The sequence below is a fragment of the Phyllobates terribilis genome, unplaced genomic scaffold (genome assembly GCF_046119375.1).
Source record: "Phyllobates terribilis strain yellow unplaced genomic scaffold, ASM4611937v1 Scaffold_8__6_contigs__length_399053987, whole genome shotgun sequence".
Lineage (NCBI taxonomy): Eukaryota > Metazoa > Chordata > Amphibia > Anura > Dendrobatidae > Phyllobates > Phyllobates terribilis.
The window spans coordinates 348,629,500-348,656,691 of NW_027362768.1; the positions used below are offsets into that span (position 1 = coordinate 348,629,500).

General features: G+C 45.4%; 21 non-coding genes across 21 annotated transcripts; all 21 read left to right on the forward strand.

Annotated features, from left to right (window-relative positions):
- The first annotated feature begins 365 nt into the window (after positions 1–365).
- On the forward strand, positions 366–556 carry LOC141159151 (U2 spliceosomal RNA). Its single transcript, XR_012249164.1, has one exon. It is a non-coding gene; the product is annotated as a U2 spliceosomal RNA (small nuclear RNA).
- A 1,123-nt stretch (positions 557–1,679) lies between these two features.
- On the forward strand, positions 1,680–1,870 carry LOC141159630 (U2 spliceosomal RNA). The gene has a single exon (XR_012249633.1). It is a non-coding gene; the product is annotated as a U2 spliceosomal RNA (small nuclear RNA).
- A 1,118-nt stretch (positions 1,871–2,988) lies between these two features.
- LOC141159597 (U2 spliceosomal RNA) lies at positions 2,989–3,179 on the forward strand. The gene has a single exon (XR_012249600.1). It is a non-coding gene; the product is annotated as a U2 spliceosomal RNA (small nuclear RNA).
- A 1,118-nt stretch (positions 3,180–4,297) lies between these two features.
- On the forward strand, positions 4,298–4,488 carry LOC141159403 (U2 spliceosomal RNA). Its single transcript, XR_012249410.1, has one exon. It is a non-coding gene; the product is annotated as a U2 spliceosomal RNA (small nuclear RNA).
- Positions 4,489–5,604: 1,116 nt separating this feature from the next.
- Positions 5,605–5,795, forward strand: LOC141159152 (U2 spliceosomal RNA). Its single transcript, XR_012249165.1, has one exon. It is a non-coding gene; the product is annotated as a U2 spliceosomal RNA (small nuclear RNA).
- Positions 5,796–6,915: 1,120 nt separating this feature from the next.
- On the forward strand, positions 6,916–7,106 carry LOC141159153 (U2 spliceosomal RNA). Its single transcript, XR_012249166.1, has one exon. It is a non-coding gene; the product is annotated as a U2 spliceosomal RNA (small nuclear RNA).
- Positions 7,107–8,225: 1,119 nt separating this feature from the next.
- On the forward strand, positions 8,226–8,416 carry LOC141159154 (U2 spliceosomal RNA). The gene has a single exon (XR_012249167.1). It is a non-coding gene; the product is annotated as a U2 spliceosomal RNA (small nuclear RNA).
- A 1,123-nt stretch (positions 8,417–9,539) lies between these two features.
- LOC141159631 (U2 spliceosomal RNA) lies at positions 9,540–9,730 on the forward strand. Its single transcript, XR_012249634.1, has one exon. It is a non-coding gene; the product is annotated as a U2 spliceosomal RNA (small nuclear RNA).
- Positions 9,731–10,848: 1,118 nt separating this feature from the next.
- LOC141159598 (U2 spliceosomal RNA) lies at positions 10,849–11,039 on the forward strand. The gene has a single exon (XR_012249601.1). It is a non-coding gene; the product is annotated as a U2 spliceosomal RNA (small nuclear RNA).
- Positions 11,040–12,160: 1,121 nt separating this feature from the next.
- LOC141159835 (U2 spliceosomal RNA) lies at positions 12,161–12,351 on the forward strand. Its single transcript, XR_012249830.1, has one exon. It is a non-coding gene; the product is annotated as a U2 spliceosomal RNA (small nuclear RNA).
- Positions 12,352–13,463: 1,112 nt separating this feature from the next.
- On the forward strand, positions 13,464–13,654 carry LOC141159155 (U2 spliceosomal RNA). Its single transcript, XR_012249168.1, has one exon. It is a non-coding gene; the product is annotated as a U2 spliceosomal RNA (small nuclear RNA).
- A 1,121-nt stretch (positions 13,655–14,775) lies between these two features.
- LOC141159791 (U2 spliceosomal RNA) lies at positions 14,776–14,966 on the forward strand. The gene has a single exon (XR_012249789.1). It is a non-coding gene; the product is annotated as a U2 spliceosomal RNA (small nuclear RNA).
- A 1,121-nt stretch (positions 14,967–16,087) lies between these two features.
- Positions 16,088–16,278, forward strand: LOC141159836 (U2 spliceosomal RNA). Its single transcript, XR_012249831.1, has one exon. It is a non-coding gene; the product is annotated as a U2 spliceosomal RNA (small nuclear RNA).
- A 1,115-nt stretch (positions 16,279–17,393) lies between these two features.
- LOC141159157 (U2 spliceosomal RNA) lies at positions 17,394–17,584 on the forward strand. Its single transcript, XR_012249170.1, has one exon. It is a non-coding gene; the product is annotated as a U2 spliceosomal RNA (small nuclear RNA).
- Positions 17,585–18,701: 1,117 nt separating this feature from the next.
- Positions 18,702–18,892, forward strand: LOC141159632 (U2 spliceosomal RNA). Its single transcript, XR_012249635.1, has one exon. It is a non-coding gene; the product is annotated as a U2 spliceosomal RNA (small nuclear RNA).
- A 1,109-nt stretch (positions 18,893–20,001) lies between these two features.
- Positions 20,002–20,192, forward strand: LOC141159599 (U2 spliceosomal RNA). Its single transcript, XR_012249602.1, has one exon. It is a non-coding gene; the product is annotated as a U2 spliceosomal RNA (small nuclear RNA).
- A 1,121-nt stretch (positions 20,193–21,313) lies between these two features.
- Positions 21,314–21,504, forward strand: LOC141159845 (U2 spliceosomal RNA). Its single transcript, XR_012249840.1, has one exon. It is a non-coding gene; the product is annotated as a U2 spliceosomal RNA (small nuclear RNA).
- Positions 21,505–22,622: 1,118 nt separating this feature from the next.
- On the forward strand, positions 22,623–22,813 carry LOC141159158 (U2 spliceosomal RNA). Its single transcript, XR_012249171.1, has one exon. It is a non-coding gene; the product is annotated as a U2 spliceosomal RNA (small nuclear RNA).
- Positions 22,814–23,934: 1,121 nt separating this feature from the next.
- LOC141159159 (U2 spliceosomal RNA) lies at positions 23,935–24,125 on the forward strand. Its single transcript, XR_012249172.1, has one exon. It is a non-coding gene; the product is annotated as a U2 spliceosomal RNA (small nuclear RNA).
- A 1,119-nt stretch (positions 24,126–25,244) lies between these two features.
- Positions 25,245–25,435, forward strand: LOC141159160 (U2 spliceosomal RNA). The gene has a single exon (XR_012249173.1). It is a non-coding gene; the product is annotated as a U2 spliceosomal RNA (small nuclear RNA).
- A 1,118-nt stretch (positions 25,436–26,553) lies between these two features.
- Positions 26,554–26,744, forward strand: LOC141159161 (U2 spliceosomal RNA). Its single transcript, XR_012249174.1, has one exon. It is a non-coding gene; the product is annotated as a U2 spliceosomal RNA (small nuclear RNA).
- The last annotated feature ends 448 nt before the right edge of the window (positions 26,745–27,192 follow it).

A 27,192-nucleotide genomic window follows, 5' to 3' on the forward strand; every position in this document is an offset into this window, starting at 1 on the left:
CAGTCTGCTGCTGGACAGCCAGCAGCAGCAGCAGCAGCAGGAGAGGTAATTAATCAGCAACCCTCCTGCTAAGGGTAGACAGCTGCTCGTTCCACCCCCCCCCCCGCCTTAATTGGTTCTCCTCCCTTCCAACGGTGTTGAGGCGGGTGGGAACAGCCGGGGGTTGAGGGTACTGTGCTAAAAGAGGTGGAGTTATGCAGATCTAAAACGCGTGGATTGCAGCAGCAGCAAGCCGAAAAGTGCAGGCATGTGAGGGATCTAGAGGTTGACAGCATGTCTTCTTAACGGGAGTCCAGGTGGCCATCTCCACAAATGGACTTTTCAGAATCCTTGGGTGGCACCGTAGTCGGAAACCAATTCTGGTTATCGCTTCTCGGCCTTTTGGCTAAGATCAAGTGTAGTATCTGTTCTTATCAGTTTAATATCTGATACGTCCCCTATCTGGGGACCATATATTAAATGGATTTTTAGAACAGGGAGATGGAAAAAGAGCTTGCTCTGTCCACTCCACGCATTGACCTGGTATTGCAGTATCTCCAGGACCGGTGCACCCCTTCTTTAATGCAGTTTCTAAAATCAGAAAGAATTGAATTCAATGCTTTTTGTTCATTTGGCTTGTTTGTCGGATTTTGGGATGGACTCTTTGGCTTTGCTTTTCTTCTCCTCATTGGATTTTTCATGTTAAAAGTTGCAGAAGCCAGATGACAAGCTCATTTTGGTTCAACTTCAGCAACTGTGCATTGCATTGCCATGTAATGTAATGCAATGCTATCTATCTAGCTCTCCCTCTATACTTCCTTTTGGATAAACAGACATATTAGGCAAGCATTTTGGAGCTTTCACCTAAATAACTACAGGTGGTGAGATAAGCTGCACAATATAATTGACCTTTCAGTATATTGTTGCACACACACCATCTATTTAGCAAATGCCCTTGTTATCAACAGCAGCCTTTTAAACTCACCTGAGCTAACAGGTATGTGAGCTGGTTACTCTGCTGCGCTTAAAATTTCTTTTTTGGTTTGCTACAATGCCTTTTCTGAAACGTTGTCTCCCTCTGCTGGAACACTGACTTCTTTCATTTAATGCCTGCAGACTATAAAAGAGAAACAAACACAAAAAGTTTGGTTGATTAGTCTGTGGCATTCTTTTAAACTGTTGCTTATGGCGGTCTCTGTGAGCTTCTCAGTGACATTCAGCCATCCAGGTATCCCGCCTGCAGTAGACGGAATGTGGCAATGGAACGCTGGCTGCGCGTGTCATAATAGGCTCTGAGCCTTTATATACCTGCGCACAGCAGCAGCCACCTTCAGTCTGCTGCTGGACAGCCAGCAGCAGCAGCAGCAGCAGGAGAGGTAATTAATCAGCAACCCTCCTGCTAAGGGTAGACAGCTGCTCGTTGCACCCCCCCCACCCCCCGCCTTAATTGGTTCTCCTCCCTTCCAACGGTGTTGAGGCGGGTGGGAACAGCCGGGGGTTGAGGGTACTGTGCTAAAAGAGGTGGAGTTATGCAGATCTAAAACGCGTGGATTGCAGCAGCAGCAAGCCGAAAAGTGCAGGCATGTGAGGGATCTAGAGGTTGACAGCATGTCTTCTTAACGGGAGTCCAGGTGGCCATCTCCACAAATGGACTTTTCAGAATCCTTGGGTGGCACCGTAGTCGGAAACCAATTCTGGTTATCGCTTCTCGGCCTTTTGGCTAAGATCAAGTGTAGTATCTGTTCTTATCAGTTTAATATCTGATACGTCCCCTATCTGGGGACCATATATTAAATGGATTTTTAGAACAGGGAGATGGAAAAAGAGCTTGCTCTGTCCACTCCACGCATTGACTTGGTATTGCAGTATCTCCAGGACCGGTGCACCCCTTCTTTAATGCAGTTTCTAAAATCAGAAAGAATTGAATTCAATGCTTTTTGTTCATTTGGCTTGTTTGTCGGATTTTGGGATGGACTCTTTGGCTTTGCTTTTCTTCTCCTCATTGGATTTTTCATGTTAAAAGTTGCAGAAGCCAGATGACAAGCTCATTTTGGTTCAACTTCAGCAACTGTGCATTGCATTGCCATGTAATGTAATGCAATGCTATCTATCTAGCTCTCCCTCTATACTTCCTTTTGGATAAACAGACATATTAGGCAAGCATTTTGGAGCTTTCACCTAAATAACTACAGGTGGTGAGATAAGCTGCACAATATAATTGACCTTTCAGTATATTGTTGCACACACACCATCTATTTAGCAAATGCCCTTGTTATCAACAGCAGCCATTTAAACTCACCTGAGCTAACAGGTATGTGAGCTGGTTACTCTGCTGCGCTTAAAATTTCTTTTTTGGTTTGCTACAATGCCTTTTCTGAAACGTTGTCTCCCTCTGCTGGAACACTGACTTCTTTCATTTAATGCCTGCAGACTATAAAAGAGAAACCAACCCAAAAAGTTTGGTTGATTAGTCTGTGGCATTCTTTTAAACTGTTGCTTCTGGCGGTCTCTGTGAGCTTCTCAGTGACATTCAGCCATCCAGGTATCCCACCTGCAGTAGACGGAATGTGGCAATGGAACGCTGGCTGCGCGTGTCATAATAGGCTCTGAGCCTTTATATACCTGCGCACAGCAGCAGCCACCTTCAGTCTGCTGCTGGACAGCCAGCAGCAGCAGCAGCAGCAGGAGAGGTAATTAATCAGCAACCCTCCTGCTAAGGGTAGACAGCTGCTCGTTCCACCCCCCCCCCGCCTTAATTGGTTCTCCTCCCTTCCAACGGTGTTGAGGCGGGTGGGAACAGCCGGGGGTTGAGGGTACTGTGCTAAAAGAGGTGGAGTTATGCAGATCTAAAACGCGTGGATTGCAGCAGCAGCAAGCCGAAAAGTGCAGGCATGTGAGGGATCTAGAGGTTGACAGCATGTCTTCTTAACGGGAGTCCAGGTGGCCATCTCCACAAATGGACTTTTCAGAATCCTTGGGTGGCACCGTAGTCGGAAACCAATTCTGGTTTTCGCTTCTCGGCCTTTTGGCTAAGATCAAGTGTAGTATCTGTTCTTATCAGTTTAATATCTGATACGTCCCCTATCTGGGGACCATATATTAAATGGATTTTTAGAACAGGGAGATGGAAAAAGAGCTTGCTCTGTCCACTCCACGCATTGACCTGGTATTGCAGTATCTCCAGGACCGGTGCACCCCTTCTTTAATGCAGTTTCTAAAATCAGAAAGAATTGAATTCAATGCTTTTTGTTCATTTGGCTTGTTTGTCGGATTTTGGGATGGACTCTTTGGCTTTGCTTTTCTTCTCCTCATTGGATTTTTCATGTTAAAAGTTGCAGAAGCCAGATGACAAGCTCATTTTGGTTCAACTTCAGCAACTGTGCATTGCATTGCCATGTAATGTAATGCAATGCTATCTATCTAGCTCTCCCTCTATACTTCCTTTTGGATAAACAGACATATTAGGCAAGCATTTTGGAGCTTTCACCTAAATAACTACAGGTGGTGAGATAAGCTGCACAATATAATTGACCTTTCAGTATATTGTTGCACACACACCATCTATTTAGCAAATGCCCTTGTTATCAACAGCAGCCTTTTAAACTCACCTGAGCTAACAGGTATGTGAGCTGGTTACTCTGCTGCGCTTAAAATTTCTTTTTTGGTTTGCTACAATGCCTTTTCTGAAACGTTGTCTCCCTCTGCTGGAACACTGACTTCTTTCATTTAATGCCTGCAGACTATAAAAGAGAAACCAACCCAAAAAGTTTGGTTGATTAGTCTGTGGCATTCTTTTAAACTGTTGCTTATGGCGGTCTCTGTGAGCTTCTCAGTGACATTCAGCCATCCAGGTATCCCGCCTGCAGTAGACGGAATGTGGCAATGGAACGCTGGCTGCGCGTGTCATAATAGGCTCTGAGCCTTTATATACCTGCGCACAGCAGCAGCCACCTTCAGTCTGCTGCTGGTCAGCCAGCAGCAGCAGCAGCAGGAGAGGTAATTAATCAGCAACCCTCCTGCTAAGGGTAGACAGCTGCTCGTTCCACCCCCCCCCCCCCGCCTTAATTGGTTCTCCTCCCTTCCAACGGTGTTGAGGCGGGTGGGAACAGCCGGGGGTTGAGGGTACTGTGCTAAAAGAGGTGGAGTTATGCAGATCTAAAACGCGTGGATTGCAGCAGCAGCAAGCCGAAAAGTGCAGGCATGTGAGGGATCTAGAGGTTGACAGCATGTCTTCTTAACGGGAGTCAAGGTGGCCATCTCCACAAATGGACTTTTCAGAATCCTTGGGTGGCACCGTAGTCGGAAACCAATTCTGGTTATCGCTTCTCGGCCTTTTGGCTAAGATCAAGTGTAGTATCTGTTCTTATCAGTTTAATATCTGATACGTCCCCTATCTGGGGACCATATATTAAATGGATTTTTAGAACAGGGAGATGGAAAAAGAGCTTGCTCTGTCCACTCCACGCATTGTCCTGGTATTGCAGTATCTCCAGGACCGGTGCACCCCTTCTTTAATGCAGTTTCTAAAATCAGAAAGAATTGAATTCAATGCTTTTTGTTCATTTGGCTTGTTTGTCGGATTTTGGGATGGACTCTTTGGCTTTGCTTTTCTTCTCCTCATTGGATTTTTCATGTTAAAAGTTGCAGAAGCCAGATGACAAGCTCATTTTGGTTCAACTTCAGCAACTGTGCATTGCAATGCCATGTAATGTAATGCAATGCTATCTATCTAGCTCTCCCTCTATACTTCCTTTTGGATAAACAGACATATTAGGCAAGCATTTTGGAGCTTTCACCTAAATAACTACAGGTGGTGAGATAAGCTGCACAATATAATTGACCTTTCAGTATATTGTTGCACACACACCATCTATTTAGCAAATGCCCTTGTTATCAACAGCAGCCTTTTAAACTCACCTGAGCTAACAGGTATGTGAGCTGGTTACTCTGCTGCGCTTAAAATTTCTTTTTTGGTTTGCTACAATGCCTTTTCTGAAACGTTGTCTCCCTCTGCTGGAACACTGACTTCTTTCATTTAATGCCTGCAGACTATAAAAGAGAAACCAACCCAAAAAGTTTGGTTGATTAGTCTGTGGCATTCTTTTAAACTGTTGCTTATGGCGGTCTCTGTGAGCTTCTCAGTGACATTCAGCCATCCAGGTATCCCGCCTGCAGTAGACGGAATGTGGCAATGGAACGCTGGCTGCGCGTGTCATAATAGGCTCTGAGCCTTTATATACCTGCGCACAGCAGCAGCCACCTTCAGTCTGCTGCTGGACAGCCAGCAGCAGCAGCAGCAGGAGAGGTAATTAATCAGCAACCCTCCTGCTAAGGGTAGACAGCTGCTCGTTTCACCCCCCCCCCCGCCTTAATTGGTTCTCCTCCCTTCCAACGGTGTTGAGGCGGGTGGGAACAGCCGGGGGTTGAGGGTACTGTGCTAAAAGAGGTGGAGTTATGCAGATCTAAAACGCGTGGATTGCAGCAGCAGCAAGCCGAAAAGTGCAGGCATGTGAGGGATCTAGAGGTTGACAGCATGTCTTCTTAACGGGAGTCCAGGTGGCCATCTCCACAAATGGACTTTTCAGAATCCTTGGGTGGCACCGTAGTCGGAAACCAATTCTGGTTATCGCTTCTCGGCCTTTTGGCTAAGATCAAGTGTAGTATCTGTTCTTATCAGTTTAATATCTGATACGTCCCCTATCTGGGGACCATATATTAAATGGATTTTTAGAACAGGGAGATGGAAAAAGAGCTTGCTCTGTCCACTCCACGCATTGACCTGGTATTGCAGTATCTCCAGGACCGGTGCACCCCTTCTTTAATGCAGTTTCTAAAATCAGAAAGAATTGAATTCAATGCTTTTTGTTCATTTGGCTTGTTTGTCGGATTTTGGGATGGACTCTTTGGCTTTGCTTTTCTTCTCCTCATTGGATTTTTCATGTTAAAAGTTGCAGAAGCCAGATGACAAGCTCATTTTGGTTCAACTTCAGCAACTGTGCATTGCATTGCCATGTAATGTAATGCAATGCTATCTATCTAGCTCTCCCTCTATACTTCCTTTTGGATAAACAGACATATTAGGCAAGCATTTTGGAGCTTTCACCTAAATAACTACAGGTGGTGAGATAAGCTGCACAATATAATTGACCTTTCAGTATATTGTTGCACACACACCATCTATTTAGCAAATGCCCTTGTTATCAACAGCAGCCTTTTAAACTCACCTGAGCTAACAGGTATGTGAGCTGGTTACTCTGCTGCGCTTAAAATTTCTTTTTTGGTTTGCTACAATGCCTTTTCTGAAACGTTGTCTCCCTCTGCTGGAACACTGACTTCTTTCATTTAATGCCTGCAGACTATAAAAGAGAAACCAACCCAAAAAGTTTGGTTGATTAGTCTGTGGCATTCTTTTAAACTGTTGCTTAAGGCGGTGTCTGTGAGCTTCTCAGTGACATTCAGCCATCCAGGTATCCCGCCTGCAGTAGATGGAATGTGGCAATGGAACACTGGCTGCGCGTGTCATAATAGGCTCTGAGCCTTTATATACCTGCGCACAGCAGCAGCCACCTTCAGTCTGCTGCTGGACAGCCAGCAGCAGCAGCAGCAGCAGGAGAGGTAATTAATCAGCAACCCTCCTGCTAAGGGTAGACAGCTGCTCGTTCCACCCCCCCCCCCCGCCTTAATTGGTTCTCCTCCCTTCCAACGGTGTTGAGGCGGGTGGGAACAGCCGGGGGTTGAGGGTACTGTGCTAAAAGAGGTGGAGTTATGCAGATCTAAAACGCGTGGATTGCAGCAGCAGCAAGCCGAAAAGTGCAGGCATGTGAGGGATCTAGAGGTTGACAGCATGTCTTCTTAACGGGAGTCCAGGTGGCCATCTCCACAAATGGACTTTTCAGAATCCTTGGGTGGCACCGTAGTCGGAAACCAATTTTGGTTATCGCTTCTCGGCCTTTTGGCTAAGATCAAGTGTAGTATCTGTTCTTATCAGTTTAATATCTGATACGTCCCCTATCTGGGGACCATATATTAAATGGATTTTTAGAACAGGGAGATGGAAAAAGAGCTTGCTCTGTCCACTCCACGCATTGACCTGGTATTGCAGTATCTCCAGGACCGGTGCACCCCTTCTTTAATGCAGTTTCTAAAATCAGAAAGAATTGAATTCAATGCTTTTTGTTCATTTGGCTTGTTTGTCGGATTTTGGGATGGACTCTTTGGCTTTGCTTTTCTTCTCCTCATTGGATTTTTCATGTTAAAAGTTGCAGAAGCCAGATGACAAGCTCATTTTGGTTCAACTTCAGCAACTGTGCATTGCATTGCCATGTAATGTAATGCAATGCTATCTATCTAGCTCTCCCTCTATACTTCCTTTTGGATAAACAGACATATTAGGCAAGCATTTTGGAGCTTTCACCTAAATAACTACAGGTGGTGAGATAAGCTGCACAATATAATTGACCTTTCAGTATATTGTTGCACACACACCATCTATTTAGCAAATGCCCTTGTTATCAACAGCAGCCTTTTAAACTCACCTGAGCTAACAGGTATGTGAGCTGGTTACTCTGCTGCGCTTAAAATTTCTTTTTTGGTTTGCTACAATGCCTTTTCTGAAACGTTGTCTCCCTCTGCTGGAACACTGACTTCTTTCATTTAATGCCTGCAGACTATAAAAGAGAAACCAACCCAAAAAGTTTGGTTGATTAGTCTGTGGCATTCTTTTAAACTGTTGCTTATGGCGGTCTCTGTGAGCTTCTCAGTGACATTCAGCCATCCAGGTATCCCGCCTGCAGTAGACGGAATGTGGCAATGGAACGCTGGCTGCGCGTGTCATAATAGGCTCTGAGCCTTTATATACCTGCGCACAGCAGCAGCCACCTTCAGTCTGCTGCTGGACAGCCAGCAGCAGCAGCAGCAGCAGGAGAGGTAATTAATCAGCAACCCTCCTGCTAAGGGTAGACAGCTGCTCGTTCCACCCCCCCCCCCGCCTTAATTGGTTCTCCTCCCTTCCAACGGTGTTGAGGCGGGTGGGAACAGCCGGGGGTTGAGGGTACTGTGCTAAAAGAGGTGGAGTTATGCAGATCTAAAACGCGTGGATTGCAGCAGCAGCAAGCCGAAAAGTGCAGGCATGTGAGGGATCTAGAGGTTGACAGCATGTCTTCTTAACGGGAGTCCAGGTGGCCATCTCCACAAATGGACTTTTCAGAATCCTTGGGTGGCACCGTAGTCGGAAACCAATTCTGGTTATCGCTTCTCGGCCTTTTGGCTAAGATCAAGTGTAGTATCTGTTCTTATCAGTTTAATATCTGATACGTCCCCTATCTGGGGACCATATATTAAATGGATTTTTAGAACAGGGAGATGGAAAAAGAGCTTGCTCTGTCCACTCCACGCATTGACCTGGTATTGCAGTATCTCCAGGACCGGTGCACCCCTTCTTTAATGCAGTTTCTAAAATCAGAAAGAATTGAATTCAATGCTTTTTGTTCATTTGGCTTGTTTGTCGGATTTTGGGATGGACTCTTTGGCTTTGCTTTTCTTCTCCTCATTGGATTTTTCATGTTAAAAGTTGCAGAAGCCAGATGACAAGCTCATTTTGGTTCAACTTCAGCAACTGTGCATTGCATTGCCATGTAATGTAATGCAATGCTATCTATCTAGCTCTCCCTCTATACTTCCTTTAGGATAAACAGACATATTAGGCAAGCATTTTGGAGCTTTCACCTAAATAACTACAGGTGGTGAGATAAGCTGCACAATATAATTGACCTTTCAGTATATTGTTGCACACACACCATCTATTTAGCAAATGCCCTTGTTATCAACAGCAGCCTTTTAAACTCACCTGAGCTAACAGGTATGTGAGCTGGTTACTCTGCTGCGCTTAAAATTTCTTTTTTGGTTTGCTACAATGCCTTTTCTGAAACGTTGTCTCCCTCTGCTGGAACACTGACTTCTTTCATTTAATGCCTGCAGACTATAAAAGAGAAACAAACACAAAAAGTTTGGTTGATTAGTCTGTGGCATTCTTTTAAACTGTTGCTTATGGCGGTCTCTGTGAGCTTCTCAGTGACATTCAGCCATCCAGGTATCCCGCCTGCAGTAGACGGAATGTGGCAATGGAACGCTGGCTGCGCGTGTCATAATAGGCTCTGAGCCTTTATATACCTGCGCACAGCAGCAGCCACCTTCAGTCTGCTGCTGGACAGCCAGCAGCAGCAGCAGCAGCAGGAGAGGTAATTAATCAGCAACCCTCCTGCTAAGGGTAGACAGCTGCTCGTTGCACCCCCCCCACCCCCCGCCTTAATTGGTTCTCCTCCCTTCCAACGGTGTTGAGGCGGGTGGGAACAGCCGGGGGTTGAGGGTACTGTGCTAAAAGAGGTGGAGTTATGCAGATCTAAAACGCGTGGATTGCAGCAGCAGCAAGCCGAAAAGTGCAGGCATGTGAGGGATCTAGAGGTTGACAGCATGTCTTCTTAACGGGAGTCCAGGTGGCCATCTCCACAAATGGACTTTTCAGAATCCTTGGGTGGCACCGTAGTCGGAAACCAATTCTGGTTATCGCTTCTCGGCCTTTTGGCTAAGATCAAGTGTAGTATCTGTTCTTATCAGTTTAATATCTGATACGTCCCCTATCTGGGGACCATATATTAAATGGATTTTTAGAACAGGGAGATGGAAAAAGAGCTTGCTCTGTCCACTCCACGCATTGACTTGGTATTGCAGTATCTCCAGGACCGGTGCACCCCTTCTTTAATGCAGTTTCTAAAATCAGAAAGAATTGAATTCAATGCTTTTTGTTCATTTGGCTTGTTTGTCGGATTTTGGGATGGACTCTTTGGCTTTGCTTTTCTTCTCCTCATTGGATTTTTCATGTTAAAAGTTGCAGAAGCCAGATGACAAGCTCATTTTGGTTCAACTTCAGCAACTGTGCATTGCATTGCCATGTAATGTAATGCAATGCTATCTATCTAGCTCTCCCTCTATACTTCCTTTTGGATAAACAGACATATTAGGCAAGCATTTTGGAGCTTTCACCTAAATAACTACAGGTGGTGAGATAAGCTGCACAATATAATTGACCTTTCAGTATATTGTTGCACACACACCATCTATTTAGCAAATGCCCTTGTTATCAACAGCAGCCTTTTAAACTCACCTGAGCTAACAGGTATGTGAGCTGGTTACTCTGCTGCGCTTAAAATTTCTTTTTTGGTTTGCTACAATGCCTTTTCTGAAACGTTGTCTCCCTCTGCTGGAACACTGACTTCTTTCATTTAATGCCTGCAGACTATAAAAGAGAAACCAACCCAAAAAGTTTGGTTGATTAGTCTGTGGCATTCTTTTAAACTGTTGCTTCTGGCGGTCTCTGTGAGCTTCTCAGTGACATTCAGCCATCCAGGTATCCCACCTGCAGTAGACGGAATGTGGCAATGGAACGCTGGCTGCGCGTGTCATAATAGGCTCTGAGCCTTTATATACCTGCGCACAGCAGCAGCCACCTTCAGTCTGCTGCTGGACAGCCAGCAGCAGCAGCAGCAGCAGGAGAGGTAATTAATCAGCAACCCTCCTGCTAAGGGTAGACAGCTGCTCGTTCCACCCCCCCCCCGCCTTAATTGGTTCTCCTCCCTTCCAACGGTGTTGAGGCGGGTGGGAACAGCCGGGGGTTGAGGGTACTGTGCTAAAAGAGGTGGAGTTATGCAGATCTAAAACGCGTGGATTGCAGCAGCAGCAAGCCGAAAAGTGCAGGCATGTGAGGGATCTAGAGGTTGACAGCATGTCTTCTTAACGGGAGTCCAGGTGGCCATCTCCACAAATGGACTTTTCAGAATCCTTGGGTGGCACCGTAGTCGGAAACCAATTCTGGTTTTCGCTTCTCGGCCTTTTGGCTAAGATCAAGTGTAGTATCTGTTCTTATCAGTTTAATATCTGATACGTCCCCTATCTGGGGACCATATATTAAATGGATTTTTAGAACAGGGAGATGGAAAAAGAGCTTGCTCTGTCCACTCCACGCATTGACCTGGTATTGCAGTATCTCCAGGACCGGTGCACCCCTTCTTTAATGCAGTTTCTAAAATCAGAAAGAATTGAATTCAATGCTTTTTGTTCATTTGGCTTGTTTGTCGGATTTTGGGATGGACTCTTTGGCTTTGCTTTTCTTCTCCTCATTGGATTTTTCATGTTAAAAGTTGCAGAAGCCAGATGACAAGCTCATTTTGGTTCAACTTCAGCAACTGTGCATTGCATTGCCATGTAATGTAATGCAATGCTATCTATCTAGCTCTCCCTCTGTACTTCCTTTTGGATAAACAGACATATTAGGCAAGCATTTTGGAGCTTTCACCTAAATAACTACAGGTGGTGAGATAAGCTGCACAATATAATTGACCTTTCAGTATATTGTTGCACACACACCATCTATTTAGCAAATGCCCTTGTTATCAACAGCAGCCTTTTAAACTCACCTGAGCTAACAGGTATGTGAGCTGGTTACTCTGCTGCGCTTAAAATTTCTTTTTTGGTTTGCTACAATGCCTTTTCTGAAACGTTGTCTCCCTCTGCTGGAACACTGACTTCTTTCATTTAATGCCTGCAGACTATAAAAGAGAAACCAACCCAAAAAGTTTGGTTGATTAGTCTGTGGCATTCTTTTAAACTGTTGCTTATGGCGGTCTCTGTGAGCTTCTCAGTGACATTCAGCCATCCAGGTATCCCGCCTGCAGTAGACGGAATGTGGCAATGGAACGCTGGCTGCGCGTGTCATAATAGACTCTGAGCCTTTATATACCTGCGCACAGCAGCAGCCACCTTCAGTCTGCTGCTGGACAGCCAGCAGCAGCAGCAGCAGCAGGAGAGGTAATTAATCAGCAACCCTCCTGCTAAGGGTAGACAGCTGCTCGTTCCACCCCCCCCCCCCCGCCTTAATTGGTTCTCCTCCCTTCCAACGGTGTTGAGGCGGGTGGGAACAGCCGGGGGTTGAGGGTACTGTGCTAAAAGAGGTGGAGTTATGCAGATCTAAAACGCGTGGATTGCAGCAGCAGCAAGCCGAAAAGTGCAGGCATGTGAGGGATCTAGAGGTTGACAGCATGTCTTCTTAACGGGAGTCCAGGTGGCCATCTCCACAAATGGACTTTTCAGAATCCTTGGGTGGCACCGTAGTCGGAAACCAATTCTGGTTATCGCTTCTCGGCCTTTTGGCTAAGATCAAGTGTAGTATCTGTTCTTATCAGTTTAATATCTGATACGTCCCCTATCTGGGGACCATATATTAAATGGATTTTTAGAACAGGGAGATGGAAAAAGAGCTTGCTCTGTCCACTCCACGCATTGACCCGGTGTTGCAGTATCTCCAGGACCGGTGCACCCCTTCTTTAATGCAGTTTCTAAAATCAGAAAGAATTGAATTCAATGCTTTTTGTTCATTTGGCTTGTTTGTCGGATTTTGGGATGGACTCTTTGGCTTTGCTTTTCTTCTCCTCATTGGATTTTTCATGTTAAAAGTTGCAGAAGCCAGATGACAAGCTCATTTTGGTTCAACTTCAGCAACTGTGCATTGCATTGCCATGTAATGTAATGCAATGCTATCTATCTAGCTCTCCCTCTATACTTCCTTTTGGATAAACAGACAGATTAGGCAAGCATTTTGGAGCTTTCACCTAAATAACTACAGGTGGTGAGATAAGCTGCACAATATAATTGACCTTTCAGTATATTGTTGCACACACACCATCTATTTAGCAAATGCCCTTGTTATCAACAGCAGCCTTTTAAACTCACCTGAGCTAACAGGTATGTGAGCTGGTTACTCTGCTGCGCTTAAAATTTCTTTTTTGGTTTGCTACAATGCCTTTTCTGAAACGTTGTCTCCCTCTGCTGGAACACTGACTTCTTTCATTTAATGCCTGCAGACTATAAAAGAGAAACCAACCCAAAAAGTTTGGTTGATTAGTCTGTGGCATTCTTTTAAACTGTTGCTTATGGCGGTCTCTGTGAGCTTCTCAGTGACATTCAGCCATCCAGGTATCCCGCCTGCAGTAGACGGAATGTGGCAATGGAACGCTGGCTGCGCGTGTCATAATAGGCTCTGAGCCTTTATATACCTGCGCACAGCAGCAGCCACCTTCAGTCTGCTGCTGGACAGCCAGCAGCAGCAGCAGGAGAGGTAATTAATCAGCAACCCTCCTGCTAAGGGTAGACAGCTGCTCGTTCCACCCCCCCCCCGCCTTAATTGGTTCTCCTCCCTTCCAATGGTGTTGAGGCGGGTGGGAACAGCCGGGGGTTGAGGGTACTGTGCTAAAAGAGGTGGAGTTATGCAGATCTAAAACGCGTGGATTGCAGCAGCAGCAAGCCGAAAAGTGCAGGCATGTGAGGGATCTAGAGGTTGACAGCATGTCTTCTTAACGGGAGTCCAGGTGGCCATCTCCACAAATGGACTTTTCAGAATCCTTGGGTGGCACCGTAGTCGGAAACCAATTCTGGTTATCGCTTCTCGGCCTTTTGGCTAAGATCAAGTGTAGTATCTGTTCTTATCAGTTTAATATCTGATACGTCCCCTATCTGGGGACCATATATTAAATGGATTTTTAGAACAGGGAGATGGAAAAAGAGCTTGCTCTGTCCACTCCACGCATTGACCTGGTATTGCAGTATCTCCAGGACCGGTGCACCCCTTCTTTAATGCAGTTTCTAAAATCAGAAAGAATTGAATTCAATGCTTTTTGTTCATTTGGCTTGTTTGTCGGATTTTGGGATGGACTCTTTGGCTTTGCTTTTCTTCTCCTCATTGGATTTTTCATGTTAAAAGTTGCAGAAGCCAGATGACAAGCTCATTTTGGTTCAACTTCAGCAACTGTGCATTGCATTGCCATGTAATGTAATGCAATGATATCTATCTAGCTCTCCCTCTATACTTCCTTTTGGATAAACAGACATATTAGGCAAGCATTTTGGAGCTTTCACCTAAATAACTACAGGTGGTGAGATAAGCTGCACAATATAATTGACCTTTCAGTATATTGTTGCACACACACCATCTATTTAGCAAATGCCCTTGTTATCAACAGCAGCCTTTTAAACTCACCTGAGCTAACAGGTATGTGAGCTGGTTACTCTGCTGCGCTTAAAATTTCTTTTTTGGTTTGCTACAATGCCTTTTCTGAAACGTTGTCTCCCTCTGCTGGAACACTGACTTCTTTCATTTAATGCCTGCAGACTATAAAAGAGAAACCAACCCAAAAAGTTTGGTTGATTAGTCTGTGGCATTCTTTTAAACTGTTGCTTATGGCGGTCTCTGTGAGCTTCTCAGTGACATTCAGCCATCCAGGTATCCCGCCTGCAGTAGACGGAATGTGGCAATGGAACGCTGGCTGCGCGTGTCATAATAGGCTCTGAGCCTTTATATACCTGCGCACAGCAGCAGCCACCTTCAGTCTGCTGCTGGACAGCCAGCAGCAGCAGCAGCAGCAGGAGAGGTAATTAATCAGCAACCCTCCTGCTAAGGGTAGACAGCTGCTCGTTCCACCCCCCCCCCCCCGCCTTAATTGGTTCTCCTCCCTTCCAACGGTGTTGAGGCGGGTGGGAACAGCCGGGGGTTGAGGGTACTGTGCTAAAAGAGGTGGAGTTATGCAGATCTAAAACGCGTGGATTGCAGCAGCAGCAAGCCGAAAAGTGCAGGCATGTGAGGGATCTAGAGGTTGACAGCATGTCTTCTTAACGGGAGTCCAGGTGGCCATCTCCACAAATGGACTTTTCAGAATCCTTGGGTGGCACCGTAGTCGGAAACCAATTCTGGTTATCGCTTCTCGGCCTTTTGGCTAAGATCAAGTGTAGTATCTGTTCTTATCGGTTTAATATCTGATACGTCCCCTATCTGGGGACCATATATTAAATGGATTTTTAGAACAGGGAGATGGAAAAAGAGCTTGCTCTGTCCACTCCACGCATTGACCTGGTATTGCAGTATCTCCAGGACCGGTGCACCCCTTCTTTAATGCAGTTTCTAAAATCAGAAAGAATTGAATTCAATGCTTTTTGTTCATTTGGCTTGTTTGTCGGATTTTGGGATGGACTCTTTGGCTTTGCTTTTCTTCTCCTCATTGGATTTTTCATGTTAAAAGTTGCAGAAGCCAGATGACAAGCTCATTTTGGTTCAACTTCAGCAACTGTGCATTGCATTGCCATGTAATGTAATGCAATGCTATCTATCTAGCTCTCCCTCTATACTTCCTTTTGGATAAACAGACATATTAGGCAAGCATTTTGGAGCTTTCACCTAAATAACTACAGGTGGTGAGATAAGCTGCACAATATAATTGACCTTTCAGTATATTGTTGCACACACACCATCTATTTAGCAAATGCCCTTGTTATCAACAGCAGCCTTTTAAACTCACCTGAGCTAACAGGTATGTGAGCTGGTTACTCTGCTGCGCTTAAAATTTCTTTTTTGGTTTGCTACAATGCCTTTTCTGAAACGTTGTCTCCCTCTGCTGGAACACTGACTTCTTTCATTTAATGCCTGCAGACTATAAAAGAGAAACCAACCCAAAAAGTTTGGTTGATTAGTCTGTGGCATTCTTTTAAACTGTTGCTTATGGCGGTCTCTGTGAGCTTCTCAGTGACATTCAGCCATCCAGGTATCCCGCCTGCAGTAGACGGAATGTGGCAATGGAACGCTGGCTGCGCGTGTCATAATAGGCTCTGAGCCTTTATATACCTGCGCACAGCAGCAGCCACCTTCAGTCTGCTGCTGGACAGCCAGCAGCAGCAGCAGCAGCAGGAGAGGTAATTAATCAGCAACCCTCCTGCTAAGGGTAGACAGCTGCTCGTTCCACCCCCCCCCCCCCGCCTTAATTGGTTCTCCTCCCTTCCAACGGTGTTGAGGCGGGTGGGAACAGCCGGGGGTTGAGGGTACTGTGCTAAAAGAGGTGGAGTTATGCAGATCTAAAACGCGTGGATTGCAGCAGCAGCAAGCCGAAAAGTGCAGGCATGTGAGGGATCTAGAGGTTGACAGCATGTCTTCTTAACGGGAGTCCAGGTGGCCATCTCCACAAATGGACTTTTCAGAATCCTTGGGTGGCACCGTAGTCGGAAACCAATTCTGGTTATCGCTTCTCGGCCTTTTGGCTAAGATCAAGTGTAGTATCTGTTCTTATCAGTTTAATATCTGATACGTCCCCTATCTGGGGACCATATATTAAATGGATTTTTAGAACAGGGAGATGGAAAAAGAGCTTGCTCTGTCCACTCCACGCATTGACCCGGTGTTGCAGTATCTCCAGGACCGGTGCACCCCTTCTTTAATGCAGTTTCTAAAATCAGAAAGAATTGAATTCAATGCTTTTTGTTCATTTGGCTTGTTTGTCGGATTTTGGGATGGACTCTTTGGCTTTGCTTTTCTTCTCCTCATTGGATTTTTCATGTTAAAAGTTGCAGAAGCCAGATGACAAGCTCATTTTGGTTCAACTTCAGCAACTGTGCATTGCATTGCCATGTAATGTAATGCAATGCTATCTATCTAGCTCTCCCTCTATACTTCCTTTTGGATAAACAGACATATTAGGCAAGCATTTTGGAGCTTTCACCTAAATAACTACAGGTGGTGAGATAAGCTGCACAATATAATTGACCTTTCAGTATATTGTTGCACACACACCATCTATTTAGCAAATGCCCTTGTTATCAACAGCAGCCTTTTAAACTCACCTGAGCTAACAGGTATGTGAGCTGGTTACTCTGCTGCGCTTAAAATTTCTTTTTTGGTTTGCTACAATGCCTTTTCTGAAACGTTGTCTCCCTCTGCTGGAACACTGACTTCTTTCATTTAATGCCTGCAGACTATAAAAGAGAAACCAACCCAAAAAGTTTGGTTGATTAGTCTGTGGCATTCTTTTAAACTGTTGCTTATGGCGGTCTCTGTGAGCTTCTCAGTGACATTCAGCCATCCAGGTATCCCGCCTGCAGTAGACGGAATGTGGCAATGGAACGCTGGCTGCGCGTTTCATAATAGGCTCTGAGCCTTTATATACCTGCGCACAGCAGCAGCCACCTTCAGTCTGCTGCTGGACAGCCAGCAGCAGCAGCAGCAGGAGAGGTAATTAATCAGCAACCCTCCTGCTAAGGGTAGACAGCTGCTCGTTCCACCCCCCCCCCGCCTTAATTGGTTCTCCTCCCTTCCAACGGTGTTGAGGCGGGTGGGAACAGCCGGGGGTTGAGGGTACTGTGCTAAAAGAGGTGGAGTTATGCAGATCTAAAACGCGTGGATTGCAGCAGCAGCAAGCCGAAAAGTGCAGGCATGTGAGGGATCTAGAGGTTGACAGCATGTCTTCTTAACGGGAGTCCAGGTGGCCATCTCCACAAATGGACTTTTCAGAATCCTTGGGTGGCACCGTAGTCGGAAACCAATTCTGGTTATCGCTTCTCGGCCTTTTGGCTAAGATCAAGTGTAGTATCTGTTCTTATCAGTTTAATATCTGATACGTCCCCTATCTGGGGACCATATATTAAATGGATTTTTAGAACAGGGAGATGGAAAAAGAGCTTGCTCTGTCCACTCCACGCATTGACCTGGTATTGCAGTATCTCCAGGACCGGTGCACCCCTTCTTTAATGCAGTTTCTAAAATCAGAAAGAATTGAATTCAATGCTTTTTGTTCATTTGGCTTGTTTGTCGGATTTTGGGATGGACTCTTTGGCTTTGCTTTTCTTCTCCTCATTGGATTTTTCATGTTAAAAGTTGCAGAAGCCAGATGACAAGCTCATTTTGGTTCAACTTCAGCAACTGTGCATTGCATTGCCATGTAATGTAATGCAATGCTATCTATCTAGCTCTCCCTCTATACTTCCTTTTGGATAAACAGACATATTAGGCAAGCATTTTGGAGCTTTCACCTAAATAACTACAGGTGGTGAGATAAGCTGCACAATATAATTGACCTTTCAGTATATTGTTGCACACACACCATCTATTTAGCAAATGCCCTTGTTATCAACAGCAGCCTTTTAAACTCACCTGAGCTAACAGGTATGTGAGCTGGTTACTCTGCTGCGCTTAAAATTTCTTTTTTGGTTTGCTACAATGCCTTTTCTGAAACGTTGTCTCCCTCTGCTGGAACACTGACTTCTTTCATTTAATGCCTGCAGACTATAAAAGAGAAACCAACCCAAAAAGTTTGGTTGATTAGTCTGTGGCATTCTTTTAAACTGTTGCTTATGGCGGTCTCTGTGAGCTTCTCAGTGACATTCAGCCATCCAGGTATCCCGCCTGCAGTAGACGGAATGTGGCAATGGAACGCTGGCTGCGCGTGTCATAATAGGCTCTCAGCCTTTATATACCTGCGCACAGCAGCAGCCACCTTCAGTCTGCTGCTGGACAGCCAGCAGCAGCAGCAGCAGGAGAGGTAATTAATCAGCAACCCTCCTGCTAAGGGTAGACAGCTGCTCGTTCCACCCCCCCCCCCCGCCTTAATTGGTTCTCCTCCCTTCCAACGGTGTTGAGGCGGGTGGGAACAGCCGGGGGTTGAGGGTACTGTGCTAAAAGAGGTGGAGTTATGCAGATCTAAAACGCGTGGATTGCAGCAGCAGCAAGCCGAAAAGTGCAGGCATGTGAGGGATCTAGAGGTTGACAGCATGTCTTCTTAACGGGAGTCCAGGTGGCCATCTCCACAAATGGACTTTTCAGAATCCTTGGGTGGCACCGTAGTCGGAAACCAATTCTGGTTATCGCTTCTCGGCCTTTTGGCTAAGATCAAGTGTAGTATCTGTTCTTATCAGTTTAATATCTGATACGTCCCCTATCTGGGGACCATATATTAAATGGATTTTTAGAACAGGGAGATGGAAAAAGAGCTTGCTCTGTCCACTCCACGCATTGACTTGGTATTGCAGTATCTCCAGGACCGGTGCACCCCTTCTTTAATGCAGTTTCTAAAATCAGAAAGAATTGAATTCAATGCTTTTTGTTCATTTGGCTTGTTTGTCGGATTTTGGGATGGACTCTTTGGCTTTGCTTTTCTTCTCCTCATTGGATTTTTCATGTTAAAAGTTGCAGAAGCCAGATGACAAGCTCATTTTGGTTCAACTTCAGCAACTGTGCATTGCATTGCCATGTAATGTAATGCAATGCTATCTATCTAGCTCTCCCTCTATACTTCCTTTTGGATAAACAGACATATTAGGCAAGCATTTTGGAGCTTTCACCTAAATAACTACAGGTGGTGAGATAAGCTGCACAATATAATTGACCTTTCAGTATATTGTTGCACACACACCATCTATTTAGCAAATGCCCTTGTTATCAACAGCAGCCTTTTAAACTCACCTGAGCTAACAGGTATGTGAGCTGGTTACTCTGCTGCGCTTAAAATTTCTTTTTTGGTTTGCTACAATGCCTTTTCTGAAACGTTGTCTCCCTCTGCTGGAACACTGACTTCTTTCATTTAATGCCTGCAGACTATAAAAGAGAAACCAACCCAAAAAGTTTGGTTGATTAGTCTGTGGCATTCTTTTAAACTGTTGCTTATGGCGGTCTCTGTGAGCTTCTCAGTGACATTCAGCCATCCAGGTATCCCACCTGCAGTAGACGGAATGTGGCAATGGAACGCTGGCTGCGCGTGTCATAATAGGCTCTGAGCCTTTATATACCTGCGCACAGCAGCAGCCACCTTCAGTCTGCTGCTGGACAGCCAGCAGCAGCAGGAGAGGTAATTAATCAGCAACCCTCCTGCTAAGGGTAGACAGCTGCTCGTTCCACCCCCCCCCCGCCTTAATTGGTTCTCCTCCCTTCCAACGGTGTTGAGGCGGGTGGGAACAGCCGGGGGTTGAGGGTACTGTGCTAAAAGAGGTGGAGTTATGCAGATCTAAAACGCGTGGATTGCAGCAGCAGCAAGCCGAAAAGTGCAGGCATGTGAGGGATCTAGAGGTTGACAGCATGTCTTCTTAACGGGAGTCCAGGTGGCCATCTCCACAAATGGACTTTTCAGAATCCTTGGGTGGCACCGTAGTCGGAAACCAATTCTGGTTTTCGCTTCTCGGCCTTTTGGCTAAGATCAAGTGTAGTATCTGTTCTTATCAGTTTAATATCTGATACGTCCCCTATCTGGGGACCATATATTAAATGGATTTTTAGAACAGGGAGATGGAAAAAGAGCTTGCTCTGTCCACTCCACGCATTGACCTGGTATTGCAGTATCTCCAGGACCGGTGCACCCCTTCTTTAATGCAGTTTCTAAAATCAGAAAGAATTGAATTCAATGCTTTTTGTTCATTTGGCTTGTTTGTCGGATTTTGGGATGGACTCTTTGGCTTTGCTTTTCTTCTCCTCATTGGATTTTTCATGTTAAAAGTTGCAGAAGCCAGATGACAAGCTCATTTTGGTTCAACTTCAGCAACTGTGCATTGCATTGCCATGTAATGTAATGCAATGCTATCTATCTAGCTCTCCCTCTGTACTTCCTTTTGGATAAACAGACATATTAGGCAAGCATTTTGGAGCTTTCACCTAAATAACTACAGGTGGTGAGATAAGCTGCACAATATAATTGACCTTTCAGTATATTGTTGCACACACACCATCTATTTAGCAAATGCCCTTGTTATCAACAGCAGCCTTTTAAACTCACCTGAGCTAACAGGTATGTGAGCTGGTTACTCTGCTGCGCTTAAAATTTCTTTTTTGGTTTGCTACAATGCCTTTTCTGAAACGTTGTCTCCCTCTGCTGGAACACTGACTTCTTTCATTTAATGCCTGCAGACTATAAAAGAGAAACCAACCCAAAAAGTTTGGTTGATTAGTCTGTGGCATTCTTTTAAACTGTTGCTTATGGCGGTCTCTGTGAGCTTCTCAGTGACATTCAGCCATCCAGGTATCCCGCCTGCAGTAGACGGAATGTGGCAATGGAACGCTGGCTGCGCGTGTCATAATAGGCTCTGAGCCTTTATATACCTGCGCACAGCAGCAGCCACCTTCAGTCTGCTGCTGGACAGCCAGCAGCAGCAGCAGCAGCAGGAGAGGTAATTAATCAGCAACCCTCCTGCTAAGGGTAGACAGCTGCTCGTTCCACCACCCCCCCCCCGCCTTAATTGGTTCTCCTCCCTTCCAACGGTGTTGAGGCGGGTGGGAACAGCCGGGGGTTGAGGGTACTGTGCTAAAAGAGGTGGAGTTATGCAGATCTAAAACGCGTGGATTGCAGCAGCAGCAAGCCGAAAAGTGCAGGCATGTGAGGGATCTAGAGGTTGACAGCATGTCTTCTTAACGGGAGTCCAGGTGGCCATCTCCACAAATGGACTTTTCAGAATCCTTGGGTGGCACCGTAGTCGGAAACCAATTCTGGTTATCGCTTCTCGGCCTTTTGGCTAAGATCAAGTGTAGTATCTGTTCTTATCAGTTTAATATCTGATACGTCCCCTATCTGGGGACCATATATTAAATGGATTTTTAGAACAGGGAGATGGAAAAAGAGCTTGCTCTGTCCACTCCACGCATTGACCCGGTGTTGCAGTATTTCCAGGACCGGTGCACCCCTTCTTTAATGCAGTTTCTAAAATCAGAAAGAATTGAATTCAATGCTTTTTGTTCATTTGGCTTGTTTGTCGGATTTTGGGATGGACTCTTTGGCTTTGCTTTTCTTCTCCTCATTGGATTTTTCATGTTAAAAGTTGCAGAAGCCAGATGACAAGCTCATTTTGGTTCAACTTCAGCAACTGTGCATTGCATTGCCATGTAATGTAATGCAATGCTATCTATCTAGCTCTCCCTCTATACTTCCTTTTGGATAAACAGACAGATTAGGCAAGCATTTTGGAGCTTTCACCTAAATAACTACAGGTGGTGAGATAAGCTGCACAATATAATTGACCTTTCAGTATATTGTTGCACACACACCATCTATTTAGCAAATGCCCTTGTTATCAACAGCAGCCTTTTAAACTCACCTGAGCTAACAGGTATGTGAGCTGGTTACTCTGCTGCGCTTAAAATTTCTTTTTTGGTTTGCTACAATGCCTTTTCTGAAACGTTGTCTCCCTCTGCTGGAACACTGACTTCTTTCATTTAATGCCTGCAGACTATAAAAGAGAAACCAACCCAAAAAGTTTGGTTGATTAGTCTGTGGCATTCTTTTAAACTGTTGCTTATGGCGGTCTCTGTGAGCTTCTCAGTGACATTCAGCCATCCAGGTATCCCGCCTGCAGTAGACGGAATGTGGCAATGGAACGCTGGCTGCGCGTGTCATAATAGGCTCTGAGCCTTTATATACCTGCGCACAGCAGCAGCCACCTTCAGTCTGCTGCTGGACAGCCAGCAGCAGCAGCAGCAGCAGGAGAGGTAATTAATCAGCAACCCTCCTGCTAAGGGTAGACAGCTGCTCGTTCCACCCCCCCCCCGCCTTAATTGGTTCTCCTCCCTTCCAATGGTGTTGAGGCGGGTGGGAACAGCCGGGGGTTGAGGGTACTGTGCTAAAAGAGGTGGAGTTATGCAGATCTAAAACGCGTGGATTGCAGCAGCAGCAAGCCGAAAAGTGCAGGCATGTGAGGGATCTAGAGGTTGACAGCATGTCTTCTTAACGGGAGTCCAGGTGGCCATCTCCACAAATGGACTTTTCAGAATCCTTGGGTGGCACCGTAGTCGGAAACCAATTCTGGTTATCGCTTCTCGGCCTTTTGGCTAAGATCAAGTGTAGTATCTGTTCTTATCAGTTTAATATCTGATACGTCCCCTATCTGGGGACCATATATTAAATGGATTTTTAGAACAGGGAGATGGAAAAAGAGCTTGCTCTGTCCACTCCACGCATTGACCTGGTATTGCAGTATCTCCAGGACCGGTGCACCCCTTCTTTAATGCAGTTTCTAAAATCAGAAAGAATTGAATTCAATGCTTTTTGTTCATTTGGCTTGTTTGTCGGATTTTGGGATGGACTCTTTGGCTTTGCTTTTCTTCTCCTCATTGGATTTTTCATGTTAAAAGTTGCAGAAGCCAGATGACAAGCTCATTTTGGTTCAACTTCAGCAACTGTGCATTGCATTGCCATGTAATGTAATGCAATGATATCTATCTAGCTCTCCCTCTATACTTCCTTTTGGATAAACAGACATATTAGGCAAGCATTTTGGAGCTTTCACCTAAATAACTACAGGTGGTGAGATAAGCTGCACAATATAATTGACCTTTCAGTATATTGTTGCACACACACCATCTATTTAGCAAATGCCCTTGTTATCAACAGCAGCCTTTTAAACTCACCTGAGCTAACAGGTATGTGAGCTGGTTACTCTGCTGCGCTTAAAATTTCTTTTTTGGTTTGCTACAATGCCTTTTCTGAAACGTTGTCTCCCTCTGCTGGAACACTGACTTCTTTCATTTAATGCCTGCAGACTATAAAAGAGAAACCAACCCAAAAAGTTTGGTTGATTAGTCTGTGGCATTCTTTTAAACTGTTGCTTATGGCGGTCTCTGTGAGCTTCTCAGTGACATTCAGCCATCCAGGTATCCCGCCTGCAGTAGACGGAATGTGGCAATGGAACGCTGGCTGCGCGTGTCATAATAGGCTCTGAGCCTTTATATACCTGCGCACAGCAGCAGCCACCTTCAGTCTGCTGCTGGACAGCCAGCAGCAGCAGCAGCAGCAGGAGAGGTAATTAATCAGCAACCCTCCTGCTAAGGGTAGACAGCTGCTCGTTCCACCCCCCCCCCCCCGCCTTAATTGGTTCTCCTCCCTTCCAACGGTGTTGAGGCGGGTGGGAACAGCCGGGGGTTGAGGGTACTGTGCTAAAAGAGGTGGAGTTATGCAGATCTAAAACGCGTGGATTGCAGCAGCAGCAAGCCGAAAAGTGCAGGCATGTGAGGGATCTAGAGGTTGACAGCATGTCTTCTTAACGGGAGTCCAGGTGGCCATCTCCACAAATGGACTTTTCAGAATCCTTGGGTGGCACCGTAGTCGGAAATCAATTCTGGTTATCGCTTCTCGGCCTTTTGGCTAAGATCAAGTGTAGTATCTGTTCTTATCAGTTTAATATCTGATACGTCCCCTATCTGGGGACCATATATTAAATGGATTTTTAGAACAGGGAGATGGAAAAAGAGCTTGCTCTGTCCACTCCACGCATTGACCTGGTATTGCAGTATCTCCAGGACCGGTGCACCCCTTCTTTAATGCAGTTTCTAAAATCAGAAAGAATTGAATTCAATGCTTTTTGTTCATTTGGCTTGTTTGTCGGATTTTGGGATGGACTCTTTGGCTTTGCTTTTCTTCTCCTCATTGGATTTTTCATGTTAAAAGTTGCAGAAGCCAGATGACAAGCTCATTTTGGTTCAACTTCAGCAACTGTGCATTGCATTGCCATGTAATGTAATGCAATGCTATCTATCTAGCTCTCCCTCTATACTTCCTTTTGGATAAACAGACATATTAGGCAAGCATTTTGGAGCTTTCACCTAAATAACTACAGGTGGTGAGATAAGCTGCACAATATAATTGACCTTTCAGTATATTGTTGCACACACACCATCTATTTAGCAAATGCCCTTGTTATCAACAGCAGCCTTTTAAACTCACCTGAGCTAACAGGTATGTGAGCTGGTTACTCTGCTGCGCTTAAAATTTCTTTTTTGGTTTGCTACAATGCCTTTTCTGAAACGTTGTCTCCCTCTGCTGGAACACTGACTTCTTTCATTTAATGCCTGCAGACTATAAAAGAGAAACCAACCCAAAAAGTTTGGTTGATTAGTCTGTGGCATTCTTTTAAACTGTTGCTTATGGCGGTCTCTGTGAGCTTCTCAGTGACATTCAGCCATCCAGGTATCCCGCCTGCAGTAGACGGAATGTGGCAATGGAACGCTGGCTGCGCGTGTCATAATAGGCTCTCAGCCTTTATATACCTGCGCACAGCAGCAGCCACCTTCAGTCTGCTGCTGGACAGCCAGCAGCAGCAGCAGCAGCAGGAGAGGTAATTAATCAGCAACCCTCCTGCTAAGGGTAGACAGCTGCTCGTTCCACCCCCCCCCCCGCCTTAATTGGTTCTCCTCCCTTCCAACGGTGTTGAGGCGGGTGGGAACAGCCGGGGGTTGAGGGTACTGTGCTAAAAGAGGTGGAGTTATGCAGATCTAAAACGCGTGGATTGCAGCAGCAGCAAGCCGAAAAGTGCAGGCATGTGAGGGATCTAGAGGTTGACAGCATGTCTTCTTAACGGGAGTCCAGGTGGCCATCTCCACAAATGGACTTTTCAGAATCCTTGGGTGGCACCGTAGTCGGAAACCAATTCTGGTTATCGCTTCTCGGCCTTTTGGCTAAGATCAAGTGTAGTATCTGTTCTTATCAGTTTAATATCTGATACGTCCCCTATCTGGGGACCATATATTAAATGGATTTTTAGAACAGGGAGATGGAAAAAGAGCTTGCTCTGTCCACTCCACGCATTGACCTGGTATTGCAGTATCTCCAGGACCGGTGCACCCCTTCTTTAATGCAGTTTCTAAAATCAGAAAGAATTGAATTCAATGCTTTTTGTTCATTTGGCTTGTTTGTCGGATTTTGGAATGGACTCTTTGGCTTTGCTTTTCTTCTCCTCATTGGATTTTTCATGTTAAAAGTTGCAGAAGCCAGATGACAAGCTCATTTTGGTTCAACTTCAGCAACTGTGCATTGCATTGCCATGTAATGTAATGCAATGCTATCTATCTAGCTCTCCCTCTATACTTCCTTTTGGATAAACAGACATATTAGGCAAGCATTTTGGAGCTTTCACCTAAATAACTACAGGTGGTGAGATAAGCTGCACAATATAATTGACCTTTCAGTATATTGTTGCACACACACCATCTATTTAGCAAATGCCCTTGTTATCAACAGCAGCCTTTTAAACTCACCTGAGCTAACAGGTATGTGAGCTGGTTACTCTGCTGCGCTTAAAATTTCTTTTTTGGTTTGCTACAATGCCTTTTCTGAAACGTTGTCTCCCTCTGCTGGAACACTGACTTCTTTCATTTAATGCCTGCAGACTATAAAAGAGAAACCAACCCAAAAAGTTTGGTTGATTAGTCTGTGGCATTCTTTTAAACTGTTGCTTATGGCGGTCTCTGTGAGCTTCTCAGTGACATTCAGCCATCCAGGTATCCCGCCTGCAGTAGACGGAATGTGGCAATGGAACGCTGGCTGCGCGTGTCATAATAGGCTCTGAGCCTTTATATACCTGCGCACAGCAGCAGCCACCTTCAGTCTGCTGCTGGACAGCCAGCAGCAGCAGCAGCAGCAGGAGAGGTAATTAATCAGCAACCCTCCTGCTAAGGGTAGACAGCTGCTCGTTCCACCCCCCCCCCGCCTTAATTGGTTCTCCTCCCTTCCAACGGTGTTGAGGCGGGTGGGAACAGCCGGGGGTTGAGGGTACTGTGCTAAAAGAGGTGGAGTTATGCAGATCTAAAACGCGTGGATTGCAGCAGCAGCAAGCCGAAAAGTGCAGGCATGTGAGGGATCTAGAGGTTGACAGCATGTCTTCTTAACGGGAGTCCAGGTGGCCATCTCCACAAATGGACTTTTCAGAATCCTTGGGTGGCACCGTAGTCGGAAACCAATTCTGGTTATCGCTTCTCGGCCTTTTGGCTAAGATCAAGTGTAGTATCTGTTCTTATCAGTTTAATATCTGATACGTCCCCTATCTGGGGACCATATATTAAATGGATTTTTAGAACAGGGAGATGGAAAAAGAGCTTGCTCTGTCCACTCCACGCATTGACCTGGTATTGCAGTATCTCCAGGACCGGTGCACCCCTTCTTTAATGCAGTTTCTAAAATCAGAAAGAATTGAATTCAATGCTTTTTGTTCATTTGGCTTGTTTGTCGGATTTTGGGATGGACTCTTTGGCTTTGCTTTTCTTCTCCTCATTGGATTTTTCATGTTAAAAGTTGCAGAAGCCAGATGACAAGCTCATTTTGGTTCAACTTCAGCAACTGTGCATTGCATTGCCATGTAATGTAATGCAATGCTATCTATCTAGCTCTCCCTCTATACTTCCTTTTGGATAAACAGACATATTAGGCAAGCATTTTGGAGCTTTCACCTAAATAACTACAGGTGGTGAGATAAGCTGCACAATATAATTGACCTTTCAGTATATTGTTGCACACACACCATCTATTTAGCAAATGCCCTTGTTATCAACAGCAGCCTTTTAAACTCACCTGAGCTAACAGGTATTTGAGCTGGTTACTCTGCTGCGCT